The sequence below is a fragment of the Amblyomma maculatum genome, chromosome 1 (assembly GCF_055883805.1).
Source record: "Amblyomma maculatum isolate TAMU_Amacu chromosome 1, ASM5588380v1, whole genome shotgun sequence".
Lineage (NCBI taxonomy): Eukaryota > Metazoa > Arthropoda > Arachnida > Ixodida > Ixodidae > Amblyomma > Amblyomma maculatum.
The window spans coordinates 332,054,141-332,069,346 of NC_139344.1; the positions used below are offsets into that span (position 1 = coordinate 332,054,141).

General features: G+C 43.4%; 1 long non-coding RNA gene across 1 annotated transcript; it reads left to right on the plus strand.

The window, feature by feature from the left end:
* Nucleotides 1-10,938: 10,938 nt before the first annotated feature.
* LOC146207430 (uncharacterized) lies at nucleotides 10,939-11,857 on the plus strand. Its single transcript, XR_014703325.1, has 3 exons — nucleotides 10,939-10,963; nucleotides 11,039-11,185; nucleotides 11,264-11,857. It is a non-coding gene; the product is annotated as an uncharacterized LOC146207430 (long non-coding RNA).
* Nucleotides 11,858-15,206: the final 3,349 nt, after the last annotated feature.

Below are 15,206 nucleotides of genomic sequence, written 5' to 3' on the forward strand. Positions count from 1 at the left end.
TGGCTGCTTCTGTCATTCATTGCATACATTGTTCTAGTTATAGGCAACTGACATTGTAAGTTGCTGACCGAATTTCTGGGCTCCCAATTTTCCAGACTTGCCTGATTAGACTCCCATGGCACTGTCGCGTGTTCCGTAGTCTACATATAATTTAGGACGTTCGAAACCTCTTTCATTTTCTGGACTCTGTCAATTACAAGCTTTTTTGTTTTCTGCAATTTGGAACATGTGCTGCATGTGTCCCGGCATGCTGTTGTACTCGACCGTTACGCCCTGAGGTCTGGTGGCCTGCATAGTGTCATAGCCTCGGGAGGCTATGACAGTGTTCACCTCCTCCACAGTTTTGTCAACCGGCGCTGATCAATCTCTACAGACGGGGCGATAAGCATGAGCTCGTTGTCACGCGACCGTATGTCACGGCTTGCGTGTACATTTGAGCGAGAAAAAGAATGTGGCGCGAGTCGGCGTGTGATGTGCAGTAGTCGTGGGGAAAAGCGCCTGGTGTCCTAACTAAATACGCTTTCCAAGAGAGCTTTGTGTGAAACATGAAAGCTTATTGCGAAAAACTAGATCGTTACTGGAGCTTTAGTTTAAAGGCAGCACAACGGTGGCAGTTATAATGTACCTCGAGCTGAACTTAATACGTATAATAGTTTCATAAACTAGAAGAGCATAGAGCTTAAATTTTCAAGTGAGTTTAAAAGTCTCAACAAGTGATTGGAGGGAAGTTATGAAAAACTGTTTTGTGCACTTGACAGAGCACCTTCTTCAAGCCTTTTGTATTGTCAGTGGCGAGAGGAGTAAGAGGAGCAGTCATGGCAGGTACCTAGAGTCAGAGCAGTTCTGATGGCAGTTCTAAAGATTCAGCTGCGAAAACAAGCAGGTACTTACCATTGCGCCCATTTGCTATTACCAAGCATGTCAAGCCTACATCAGACAAAGGCATACTTGGAGCATATCAGGCGACACCAAAAAGGTGCCATTCGTTAGATGTATTCCCAGGAATGTTGGAAAGCCGTACACGGCCTATTGCCAATATGTTTACATCACTGTGGTTCACATTAAGGAAATGCTAGTGTTACTCCTGTGGAAGCAGGAGCCACTGACAGTCTATGAAGCAAACGAATCTGGAAGAGGAAAAGGTTACCCTTGAGTGCATTCTATCCTTCCTAAAGGTACTACTGATTATTGCCCTGGAATTTATCGAAAAAGGATATGCACAAAAAGAGGGAAAATGTGCTGGTCATTTATGTGAATTCCCATCTAGTGGTGCTTGAGCACATCGAAGTGGTAGGTTCCACATTTCAATCTGTCATGTCAAAATAGACTTGGTGCAGTTATGACGTGCAGAAGCAAGCATTTGGTTTGCTGCTAGTCTTCAAAATCGATAAATATTTGTAAATGTTATGGCGGTTTGTCTTTTTATCAGAGATGCAGGTGCAGTCTGCAAAGCATCCAGCTGTGAATAGGAATCAAACTGGGTATTTTTGTATGTCAAAAATGAAAACTTGCAATTATTAAATGTGTTTGACCCTAGAAACATGCTCTAAAATATAAATTGAATGCTCTAAATTCTCATTTTATTGCTCCAAAATGCTCAAGCTTCCTCCCACTCCTGACAGCTATCTGGAAGGTTTCATGATGTCGCTGACTGGTAACGCTCACAGTGGAACCTCTTAGCCTCCACTGTCCATTTTATGCTGGGGAGCAGGTCCTCAAAATAAAAATTGAGGTGGAAAATAAACTGAAAATTACACATCTGCATCTGTTTAGAGTGGAACAATTTATCATGGTCGTTTTTTTATGGTGACGACCTCATCATTAAAATTCTCCCAAAGCATTCCTTCCATGCTTCTGTGGAACTCTCGCCGAACATTAATATTGAATGCATTAACTACGGAACTTTCAGTGAAAGGAATGACATTGTAGTTGCAAGTTAGTAACTATTCTTTCTTAAAGGCACAAAGCCGGGCATTTATTTCACTCTAATTTTTCCACAGATTTACCTTTTCGCACACTTCTGTGTAGCCAGATTTTATGATGCTGGCATAGTTTTGTGAAGATTGAAAAAAAAAAAAAAATAGGAATAGAGAGTTCATGGTGTGTAGGACAGAGAGATGCACTCAGGTTGGTTCGTTTTTATTGGTATGTGAACTTTATTTTTTTAATGGCATGTAATAGAAAGTGCTTAAATAGAAAAAAAAAAAATCTGTTTTTCTGTCTTAACTTGAATTCTATATCCATAAAATGGTAACATAGTAAAGTAGTTGTGGTCGTTTTTTTATCTCCACACTTTCACCATTTTATTACAATGTGTTACTAATGCTTCCAACATTCTCTGGCAACACTGAGTAAAAGCAAACCTGCTAAAACAGAATTTTGACTTTTATTCGTGGTGATTGCGGCAACCAAGCCATTTTTTTAAATCCTATGTCTAATAACTCTTGCTTGTTGGAACATAAAAGCCGAAATGGGATGTCTGGATGCAGTGCAAAACTGATGCGCCAATGACCATGCTAGCCATGTTTCAGTGGTCCATCTCCTTCGTCCTATACTTTTTAAATTATGACACTGTAAACCACATTTAGGTATGCATCTACTTGGCCATGCAGCTTCCCTGTGTGGTGGAAAAAATATCGCCACCATGGTCACAAGTTGTTGCATGCAGATACCTAAGGCAAGGCTACATAGTCACAGACTCCCATGTAGTTGTCTTGGAGTTCCCTTTTGGAGATATATATATATATATATATGTGGTCTATATTTAGTCAGAATTTCTTCAAATGCATCTTTTGCTGACGAACATAAGCCAGAAAAAGGCTTACTGTTGACTGCTAAAAAAAGGAGCATCAGCTCGTAGTTGCGTCAAAGGGACTTCTGTAAGGCCATTTGAGAGCAAGGCCTTTTTTGCAAGTGCTGGCATTAAAATTTTGCTATTTTCCATTTTGAGCTGATAAACCTCTGAACCTTCCAGCTGTCATCTCAAAATGTTTGTTGGAACACAAAACTCCTCAAAACAAAATGTGGCTAACCATGGTCCAGGCATGTAAGGCTGTACCTCTGATCAGAAGAACCATCAGTGTTTTCATTAAACAATTTTCATATTGTAGGCCTGAAAGTGGCAGTATTTTTTTTTTATCACAGATAAAAGTTGTTATATAGCGATCTTTTTTTTTGTTTTCAAATTATACGGTTATGAAAGATTATCCTCAAGAGTTGGGGGCTTTCAAATTGCATTTCATGGAACCCTGGGAGCGCTTTTGGAATCTCGCTGTAATTGCTTATAGCACTGACACCGTGGTCTTTGGCATCTTTTGAAAAGCTCTGGGGTTTCTGCTCGACTAATTAGATTGAGAGAATCCGCGTTCTAAATAGTCAAGGTTTTCAAATGAAAATTTTTACTTAACATATAATGCACACACACACACGGAAAAATTAAGACATGAATTAGAGGCACATATTACAAGAGACGTAAGCACTATGCGCCAGCACTGGTGTTCTAGAATTCCTCATCCTCGTGCTAATTGCTACAAACTGCTGAAACTCCTTATTGCCAAACAAGGTAGCTGTATATGTGTACTAAAACCAATAGGCTACTGATTTCACTACAGATAAAAATAAGCACCGGCTATCGCAAGAGACATGCACCAGCAGGTGTGTACTATAACTCCTTCCTACCCCTATGCCAAGCAACGCTGCAAACTGCCATAGCTGCTTATAATCTTTAGCAAAGTATCTAGGTCCCTGTTCTTGATCGTAACTCGCCGAGTGTGTTGAGCCAGAATGTTGCAGCCTTCAAGAAGTCTCGCAATCACGGCTTCACTGGCGTCTTGGAGCACCATAAGGGCAAGTTTTTGCATCCTCAGCTCTTGATCTGTGTTGTTCCTTAGTACCTCACGCACAACACGGGCAAAAGGCAGTCTTGGAATGAGCAGCTTCGTTGACTTCTGGTAGCGCCGAATCTCTTTCAGCACTCTGTACCCTCTTGGTTTCTTCGTCGTCTTTGGTCCATGCTGCGGAAGGAGTGATAAATGAAAGGAATTTTGCTCAACAGGGGCAACACAAGCACTCAACAGAAGTGAGTTGACGCATTTTAGAGTACTCAAGAATAGGATGGCCGAACAAAACGTTGTGTTACTAATTCCTTAAAAAACACCATTATAGGCCCTGTGCACCAGCTATAGGGGCACCACTGAACGCCTTGGTTGTTGTTTGAAAGTGTAAGCTGCTGCTGCTCGTTTGTTACTGTAACAAGCGTCATACATGTTAAATGCACATACCACGTGTTTGGAGCACTGTCGCTCATTAAATCTTGGGCCTTGTGCCTAACAGTCCTATCTTTACTTCGCGCTCAAGGCCTATGAAATGACATGAAAAATATAGCGCCACAGAAATGTGCCGCGCTGCTCAAGTGAACCATTGCAGTAACCAACATATTTTGTGGCCTTCACCGAACCACAAATGACAGCAAACGTAATAAAATTCATGGCGGCACACTAATAATGCTTCAAACATTTTTGACGATGGAATATAAGATTGCAATAACAAGCGATGGTTAGCGCAAAGTGAACCCAAGCAGTATGCTCTCAGTCATGTTGGCTGCCGAACTGGGACAAGTATATATCTCAAGCGCGTTTGTTTAGCATTTGAACATTTACCCAAAAGACTATTGCTGGGGATGACCCAATGCTTATGTCTCACTGCATTGGTTGTGGATGTTGTTTACGTAATCGTGCAAACATCAGGGGCAAACAAATTTATGACACTATGACTGCGTAGGAACTCGTGACGAGCAGATGACGCACTGGCTCCGCTTCCTGGGGCCCTGTTCTCGACAATTCGCCATTTTGTTGAAATTGTGACGTACGCGTGGCATGTGCAGTAGGACGGTGCCAGGTTACGTAAGCATACAATCGGGTTACGCATTCTGAAGAAAAAGAGTAATGGAAAAAAGCGCGCTGTCGTCAGCTACTATATATTGGCGCCAAGTATGAAAAACGACTGTGCTCCTGCAGGAACTGATACTCTGCGGTGCATTCCGTGGTTCGGAAGCCTCGGGTTTCAGTGAGGCAAGTGAAGTATCTTGTGGAGTTGCGGTATTAGTGTGTCATGACATACTTTCGGTCGAACATTCGGCATCGGCTACGCACGGAAAGGCTGCGCGACTTTCAGCTGAGAGCAAGAACGGCAATGGAATATTCGCAGTGGGTTGGTGCAAAATGGGAGCGGAAAGTAGCATTGCTGTTCATAAGCGCCGATGACCTCTCACGTTAACTTATCAGCGGTTTTTAAATGCAGAAACTAAAAAGGACTTGGCCGTAAACAGAAGGAATTGACAGATTTCCAAAGTAGCTCCAGCACTGATCAAGAGGCGCCGGCGCAGCCGGCTTGGTCCATGTCTGAGCACAACGCTCGCAGTCTTAAGTATCAATTACTGTTAGGTACTGGCTGTGCTACCCACCTTTTTCGAAATGGCGAGTTATGATCAGCTACCGTCAGGTCACAAAGTCTGCTTAAGTTTCTAACATATTGTGTTGGCTTGAGTTGTGTAGAGCGCAGAAAGCAGCGCAGATAGAGTTGGAGGGAGAGAGAGTCTTCCACACACACGCACACGAAGAAGGCATATGCTGGGCCTTACACCTAGTCAAATTTTCATGCGCTGGCGTGCAAAAAGCTCTCGCAAAACGTAAAAGATGTCTGAGAAAGAGAACGAAACAGAAGAACGGAATAGCAGGAAGGTTAATTAGGGGATAAACGGAGAATAAGGAAAGAAAGCGAAAGATGACTGAGGAAATCGTGGTATGAATCTAGGACGGCGCCGCAAGCGTATTTCCTACTGTCGAGACAGTAAAATGCAAATTAATAAAGGGAGATTATTTTCAGGTTGTATTAACACAAAATGTCACTCAACTACATCATATGATTAGAGCTTACCGTCATAGCGTTCTCCGGATTTTTTTTTTCTAAAAAATAAGCAAATGAGGAGCCTGCATGCATATTAAATGAAAACTTTATATATAAACACATCACATGTGGCAAGCAAACATGTGCCATGTACATAGAACATATATTCCTTTATTAAAATAGAAGCTGTGAGTATTTTTGCTTGCTTTGCCCATCGTGGAAAGGCTGTTCAATTCATTAAAATTAAAGTGAGTGCATAGTGCAAGGCAAAAAAGGCAGTGTTTAGGGCCGACGTTCAAGAAACCTTTGCTGCCTGTCGCGCGAAGTTTCTGCACAGCCATCGAATCATATTACCCCTCAGGTTGTACTCGCGAACCGATCAGACATATTTAGAAAGCATTGCGGTGCTCTCTGAAATTCATGATGGTTTGGTGGGTGCTGTTTAACACAGAGAGAAAGAGAAGAAAACACGGGACTGGCGCCTTTATTTCTGTTTGTCTCTGTGTAAAAGAGCACCCACGAAACCACCATGAACAACCTATAACTCGCCCAACTTCCCGTTTTTTTACTCTGAAATACCTCGTCTCGCACAGATCAACCGCTTGAGTTAGCGGGCCGCATTGCTGCGCTTGGCAATGACGGCACGGATCGGTGGTTTCTCTATGAGAGCAAAGCATTTGCAACGGGAGGGTAGCTACGACCCTTGTGCGGCTGTAAATCTGCGTCTTCATTATTAATTTTCTAAAAGATGACGCAGCTGAAAAGTTGCCTTATGACGTCGTTTTAGTGCTTTCTGCAATTACAACAAGATGTGTCAGCTTACTTCACCACCCACCAAACTCTACCAAACTGCGGTGAGCTAACAGCCGCCTTCACTGCACGTCGGATTCCAAGATACTTTGTTGGGTGAGTTGGTACTTATTCATTATTAATATAAACAGCACGAACACGAAGACAAAGGACAAGATAAAAGAACGCCACAGTACAAGCGCTTGTACTGTGGCTTTCTTTTATCTTGTCCTTTGTCTTCGTGTTTGTGCTGTTTATATTAACGTCGAATTCGCCATGTTTTCTTCTCAGCCGCCTCAAGTGGTTCAAAATGCGGCACCCAACTTTGGTTATTTACAGGGTGTTTGGTACGTTGCAAAATGCGCATTCATATCTAGGTGGTGGGCGAGATTCTGTGTAGTAAGGTGCCGTAGACGTGGCTGTTGGTTTGGATTTTTCAGAGGGTGACTACTTCTTCTCTGGTTAGTTTCTTGTGGGGTGGGGAATATTTTCTTCTGTCAAGTATGTAATGCAGGAGGATGTCGGTATATTTCTTGGGTACATCATGTGTGCTCCGAAGCCCCTCTGGACGTGGTGCCCGGTTAGCACACCCTCGGGCTGAGGCGTTGGCTGCTTCGTTTCCTTCCAAGTGAGTGTGTCCCGGAGTCCATATGATGTAGGTATCTATGAGGTGATGAGTTGTGGTGCGACGGAGGATTTGCAGTGCTATGCTGGAAATTCTTCCCTTTTGGTAGTTTCTGCATGCAGACTGTGAATGTGGAATCCATGACGCTAATGGAGTGGGCTTGTCTTCCCGGGTATTTTGCTGCATCAGTGTATCTCGTTTCCGGATTTGTTCCATGCACTTTGCTCAGGGCCCGAACTCTTGCTAGGTGCCGGTCTTTGTTGTAGGTAGGATGCATGTTTCGCGGGATGGGGGCTACTGTGATGTATGAGCAGATTTCGTCCGGGATGCGCTGCTTGGTGTTTATTTGTTCGAAGCCCTCTTTGTATCCCAGCTAAGCATGTATTAATTACTTTGGTTCTATTGCCCGCCAAGAACTGCCTTGTGATACTGTTGCAACATAAACGTCACTGATAACTGTGCATACTGAAATGCCTGATACAGGAGCTATTTACACTGCCCCCAGTTACATATTTCCTCGGAAGAAGATCGCCCAGAGCTGACAATCTTCACGATCCTCTATTGTATTTCAGGTGATTCAGCTGCTTGGTTGGAAGGTGCATATTGTGTTCAGCCAAATGACCTTTCATGATTTTATTCAGATTTCTTTTGTAAATAATGAAGCTGTGCAGCTATAAATCTCTTGCTTTCTTTTTAGCTTTACTGAACTTGCCATCCCGTCACCTCCACTGCTTTAATTGGAATAACGGCTAGCACACGTTTGTATCAACCAGCACAGCTATACTCTATTCTCAAACACTGGGATAAAATAGGCGACATACTGAACAAGAGAGCTCTGCGTTGGGCGAGTCGATCATACATCATTAAAGAACTGCAGTAACAAATATGCATGGATGGGAAGGGGCACAGGACAGGTGTGGAGTCTTGATTTCTCGACTATCCTTTCTCCTTGTCATTCATATTTGCTTTGAGCAGTTGCTTACTTAACTTACTGAAGGCTCTTTCTATATGTGCCAAGTATCACTGTGAAAGTATTTCTTTCACTCTTAAAGTACTGTGCCATCATTGAATCATTGTCCATCATTGTCCGGTATCTGTGCAAACTATTCAATGACCACCTTGTGCCATTTGATCCTATGTAACCAGTACACATGCTTTAACATTTTCAAGCAGTGTTTACATGAGTCGATTATCAGTTTTTTTTTCTATAGTTATGCCTGCCAATATTAAATGAGCTCTTCTGCATATATTCAGGTAGGTTTTAGTCTATTTCCATCTCAATTCTTCCTAGCTGTTCCTTGTAATAGGGTTGTATGCTTTTCAGCAGCTCAGGTAATACATCCAGTTCCCGAGTGTTTATCATCCCTGCTCAGTTTCATTCACATCAGTCGGCACATTCATCCATGTTACAAAACTTCGTTGCTTCTTCTCTTTTCGTTGACACTGCTGTGTTCAAAAAGTAAATTAACGGTGTTTGTTTTTCTGCTTGTTCCAGTATTAGCGTGCAAATACTAGAGTGCGTCATAAGTTATCCATTTCAATACACCTCGGCAGCCGCTTTTCGGTGGATGCGAAAAACTAGGCATTTGTGTGCTGTGTGCACACAAGTGCCACAGTGCAAGTGTGTGTCAGTGCACGTTGAAGAACCCTAGGTGGTTGAACATTCCGGAGCCCTCTGTTATGGTGTCTCTCATAGCCTTAGTCACTTAGGGATGTTAAACCTCAGAACCAAACCATTACAATACAAATAGGAAACTGAACACCATTTTGCAACGTACAGTCCGCTTGTTTTTCAATGCACTTGGCCCATCGTTGCACTATCTTCCTGGTGCCTTTTGGCTGGCCAGCAAGCCATGCTTGCACCGCTCCCTAGAGTTTTATTGGGACCAATCTTGCACAGGCTTTTTGACAATCAAGACTCTTGTGAATGATTTCGTAGGCAAGACCATGACTAATTCGCAGATGATATGCCTCTTTATCAATATGCGCTCGTTCGTCTAACAGAACTCTGTCACATGCACGTTCAATGTTCTCTTGGAAGAAGGCAGCAGAGCAGGTAACAACACAAAGCACACACAAACACAAGTACAACGCTGCATTGACAACTATATTGACAAGAACCTGCACATCTCCCTTCACTTCATGTCTGCAGCCAACTTCTTCCGTGTCTTTAACGTCCTGCTGGTTTGCTCAGAAATTCTAATTACTTCTTCAGTACTAATACCGCTGAAGGCATACTGACATATTGGTCTCTCGAGTTATGTTCAGTGTTGTAATAATTTGTGGCCATTGATGATCGTCCAGCTCCTTCCTCATTGCTAACACTCGTGCGATCATTTTTGAATATTTCAGTGTATTTGTAAACACGTAATCCGCCGCAGCATGGCCCTGTTTCCATATTGTGCCGAAAGTCTTTGATGGTCTTTGATGGATTGGAGCCCCTCCTACACCTTCCGGCCACAAAAATCGGGTCACTGCTAGATGTTCCTCTTTGGTGCAAACTTATTTAATAGATTAAGCAGTTTGCAGGGGTCAAGTGGATGCAGCTAGCACAGAACCAAGTTAAGTGGAGAAATATGGGAGAGGCCTTCGCCCTGCAGTGGGTATAGTCAGGCTGATGATGATGTAATGAAGCGGCCATGATCTATCTGCAATGAAAGGAATTAGGATCGACATCTTATAGCAGGACCAGAACAGCATAACAATAAAATAAACGAGGTCAGTGTATGAATAATGCTAGCCGAGTTATGTCAACATTGCGGATAATTTTTTACTCGCCCTCGAATATTCACTAAATAGGCTTTCGAGAGTGCACAGAAGGATCAGCTATATGGAATGGAGCAAACTTCACATTTAAGCGAATTTGCAGCAGTGATGCAACTGTGGACTGGTAAAGATGGAGAGTAAAATGCTGGTAACTGCACTTGGTGCAGCTGACCCTAGTGGTGCCACTGACTTTCTTGCCAAGCAGCTCGGCATGTATTATTGTGCATTTTAGATCTCGCAGAGAGTTTACCAGCACGTCTATATACAATAAATGTATGCATGCATTTACCTGTTTTCTTGGACGTTTAGCAGGGGTCTGGGAGCCATTCATTTGGCGTACCCTGCGGCTACTAACAGGCTCTGATCTGGGCGCATTTTTTCTGACACCCTGAGTTCTCTTTTGTAAAGCTCGTGTAAAAGCATGAGTGCTTCTACGAGGTACTGATGAGGCTTCTTCGTCATGACGAGGGGACCTCCGGAGCGATCTCTGAGGTGCTTCAGAAGGCTGCGCACCTGAAACTTCTTGCTTTCTGGCCCTTTCGGGTGATAAAGCTCGTGTAGAAGTATGAGTGGTTCTATGAGGTACTGATGAGGCTTCTTCGTCATGATGAGGGGACTTCCGGAGTGATCTCTGAGGTGCTTCACCTGAAACATCTTGCTTTCTGGCCCTTTCAGGTGATAAAGCTCTTGTAGAAGTATGGGCGGTTCTACGAGCTACTGATGAGGCTTTTTCTTCATGATGAGGGGACCTCTGAAGCGATCTCCGAGGTGTTTCAGAAGGCTGCGCACCTAAAATATCTTGCTTTCTGGCCCTTTCGAGTGACCTTGGCTCAGATGCCTCCTTTCTGACACTGCGGCCATGCACAGATGCAGGTGCAGGTGAGGCAGATGCTCTTTGACGAAGGCTTGAAGTGCCCTTTTTGTGACGGAGGGACTTTTGCGGCGACTTATCAGGTGTTGGAGTTGGCTGCAAGCCAGAAACTTCTCCGACATGGCTGTCTGGAGGCTGTGTCATGGATGAACTCTGCTGGTGTTCACGAAGCCATGGACTGGTGCTTTCGAGTCTAGGTGTTTGCCGAGGTGCTCCTGTCATGCTACCAGGTGGGGTAGCGTAACCTGATCTTGCTGGACTAGATCCTGACTCTTGTTCAGACGTGTCACGAGCGATTTCCTTTACAGTCACTTGGGGCGGGCTCACTTCCGGCTGCCGCTTCCTCACTGTACTCTCTTCAGGCGACTTGGTCTTCTCACGGCTTCTCACTGTTTTCCAGAAGCTTCTGCATGGAAAAAATAATTACGCATTTTCTTGAATGGAAGTAAAGGCAGCTAAAAAGGCATTGTACCTTCATGAGGTATGCCTGAATTTACAGTGCTGTTACTTAAAGCCAGCACTTGTAATATATCACGCAGACTCATGGGGCGAACTTAGGGATTCATCACACAAGAATTCAAACAGTGCTTGATAAAATTTTGGAATTAAAACTCCAACTTTAAGGGTACAACACAATAGCAATAAGTGCTCTGCTACTTGCTTAACCACACATACACATTAGCATGTACAGAAACTGCCACCTCGCAAGCAAAGACGCCTGACACAAAGCCCTCCCTTATAACAGCCGTGCGAGCATGCCTGCACGGTCTAGGGGTAGAGTGTCTGACTGCGGATCTCTGTGTGCCAGGTTTGATTTCTATTAATGATGTGCCATAGTTGGCAGCTCCTGCCAACTTGTCCATATCAAGTCATCTCAAGACATCGCAGTAACTGCCAACCAATCAGAGCCTGGCCATATCACATGCTAACTATCACCTGCTAGAGGAATATGCATGATTTTTGGTTTGGTTTGGTTTCGGTTTGTGGGGGTTTAACATCCCAAAGCGACTCTGGCTATGAGAGACCTGATTTTTCATACATGAAGCCAATGATGGATTTTCTGGAGGGCAGGGCCTATACCTAGAAATTGGAGTTTTCACTTTAAACTGAAAAACTACAGTAAAACTGCATTGAAATCACTTTTTGAAATTTGGTTTTAACTGAAAATGGTCAGCATTTCTTGAACGCACGTAAAAAATTAAGGAGCTATATTCAGTACCAGTTAGAGTAGGCCGTGGGAGAAAAGAAATTAAAAATAAAACATTCTGGAACCAGGCACAGGGTGAAACAAAAGTGGAACAAATTTAGTACTGTGGTTGCAAGTTATGAGGATATGATTTGCAAACTTAAACGCTTCTTGTGGGTCAGGAAGCTTCATTGCTCAGCCAAGCATTATTGGCTAGCATAACGCCATCTCTGATTAGACATATTACTGGCTTTGGGATCTCACTTGGTAAAATAAGTATTTCTAATGCATCTCAGGACACTGAAAACATTTAGTATTGTAACCTGCCACTGTGTAAGTGAAGCCAAGCCATACATACATGCATGCACGCATGCATGGCACAGAAGTGCTATGTTCTGGACTCTGCTATGGTTTAAGCAGCAGTTCCACTGCTGTTGTACCTCATGGACCATATGGTGTGCCATCCTCTCATTTATACAGAGTGCACATGAATTCGCCAGTCAAGATTTTAGAATCAAACTTCTGTTTTCATTATTGGCTCACAATCTCATTTCTACCTCCAGCTTATTCAACTTCATGGCTGTACCTCTTCCTTCTGCAATGATAGCTGTTAATATGCCTGTTTGTGTGGTAAATATGTTGATAAACTGCACATTTTTAAAAGAAAAGCCAAGGTAGTAACTCTGCGTCTCTTCTAAAAAGAAGAGCATCATATATTTCATCAATAAATATTACGGACTTGGGCGAAAGCTTGAGTGCCACATTCTGCTACGCAACTGGCACTAATTATTAATTATTAGTCATTAAGTGGGCAAATAGTTATTTAAATAATTAAGCTTTAGTTAATAAATTACTTCATTGGCAAATAGTAATTGATCATTGATTGGCATATGGCCACATAAGGCACGCATTGTGCATACTGTGGTGCTCTGCGATCGGTCGAGACCTCTATGACGTCACCCCGCCTCGGCCAATGAGAGCCACCGCAAAAGTGGGACACATTTTGTCCATGACAAAAGGCTTTCGCCCTAAAATTAAAAATTCCTGCATGGAAAGTATTTGCCAATCTGCCAAGCCCTGATAGGAGCCGAGCGCACGGGTGAGGTTTATCGGAGAAGACAGTACCGAAACTGTTTCTTCTGCCCAGTCGTTTCTGCGGTTTTGTTCCTTATGCTCTCCAACCATCTGGCTTACAACTGCACTCTATCAATGTTTAACGCAGGAATGTATTTAATGGCTACATTTTCGACTCCCACTGTGCATCATGGTTCTGTCCACCAAGACTACAGACATCCATAGTATGTGCCCTAGTGAGACCCAGAAGAGTTTAGAAAATTCTTGTCTGTTGTATTCAAATATGGCTAACGCAGCCAAGTAACGCAGTATTAACTGCAAAAAGTTGTAACCGATAGTTCAAACAACTCATTCGGTTGAAAAGCTGTTGGCATAGTCGGCACTGCATGTCGAAAATCAGGGGCTGCGTAAAAAATCCTATCATAGTAATTTGTGAATCTAGTGATTGATTAGTGTTTGATAGGCAATGACGATTTAATGCAATAATTGTAATTGATTAATTGTGAAATTAAGGAACAATAGGAAAGAGGGGGTAATGAAAAGCCAATGCTTGATGATGCTAGTTAAGAAAATATTGATGAGTTAATGAATTGAAGATGCAGAATGTGCTCAAAGGTGTCAAACTGCCGAAAATGGAAAGCCAGTGTTTGTTTAAAATATATTGCAGTCAATACCAAGCAGGAGGGCAATGCAAGTCAAAATGCAACTCAGCACCACCATTAGCGAGTAATAAAAAGCAGACAGCTATATAAATATTAGTGCATAAAAATAGAAAATATGAATAATGAAAACATCTGCAGAAAGAGCATAGAAAGGTGTTAAAATACTCGGAATTAAAAGCCAATGCTTGATGCTAATGACGAAAATTTAGTGCGTAAACTCCTCAATTAATTGAATTGACAGAAAAATGACATATGCATTGAAAGGTGTCTATCACTCAGAATCGAAAGCCAATGTTTGCTGATGCTATGTATTGCATAAAAATAAAGTGAAAAACATCGTTCATGTGGGTGAAACGCTAACTCATACCCTTAACGATGGAGCGTAAGTGTCCCCTGAATTTTAATTGCTGCTTATGAAATTGCGAAGGTACCATATTGTTAGTCTGGGCGAACTCCTATCGCGTCCCCTCTCGGTGCCAAAGACTGCTGTTGCCGCATGGTACACAACCGTTCAAACAAGAATCGCGGTGGCAGCATCAGATGGCGCCCCTTATCTGCGGGGTGATCGAAAATCTGAAAAAGCCTACGCGCGGAGACAGCTGTGCCGTCAAGTGCGACGTCAGCGGACAAAACGTGGTGATAGCGTGTATATCAACATTACTAGATCCTAGTAAGGTTGGTGCATATACATTTAGCCCAACACCCAAGAATTTTCATGACTACGACAAATGCATTGCGCGCGCGCCGGGCGCTTTACATGATCATCTATAGCTGCAGCGACTTCAATGTAGATAAGAAATCACAGTGGTTGTGAGTCACATGTGACTATCAAAATACATTTTGCATTGATGACATCTTTTCATGACACGTCGATGTAATCGGCATGAACTATGCACCGCATCTTACTTCAGTTACTCCGTGCCGCTGCTCGTTGTCTTGCAAGACACGCGAGGGGCTTGCATGAAGCGATGCATGCTGGGTAATCCGCCATATTGTTGTCGCTGGCAGTAGACGACGCAGCACGGCACTGCCACACAGCCTCGTCTGCATGGTCGCGTAATGCGCGCAGACGATGCTGGCGTGATCGGACAGGCCATCTGGGGGTCCTTCACGATCCTCAAAAAGAGTCTGCACGAGTGCGAGGAGGCAAAGGGACGCCGACGCGAGTGGCTTAAACAGACGCCAGATCGACGCCTATCCGGGCAAGTATGAATAGTCGCCAGAACCAGAAATCATGAATGACTGCGATGTCGACGGGCGGCCACAGGCCCAGACGCATAGTGCAGTCAGCCGTCCGCGCCGCACTGCTTTGCATTTCTTGATAGGGTG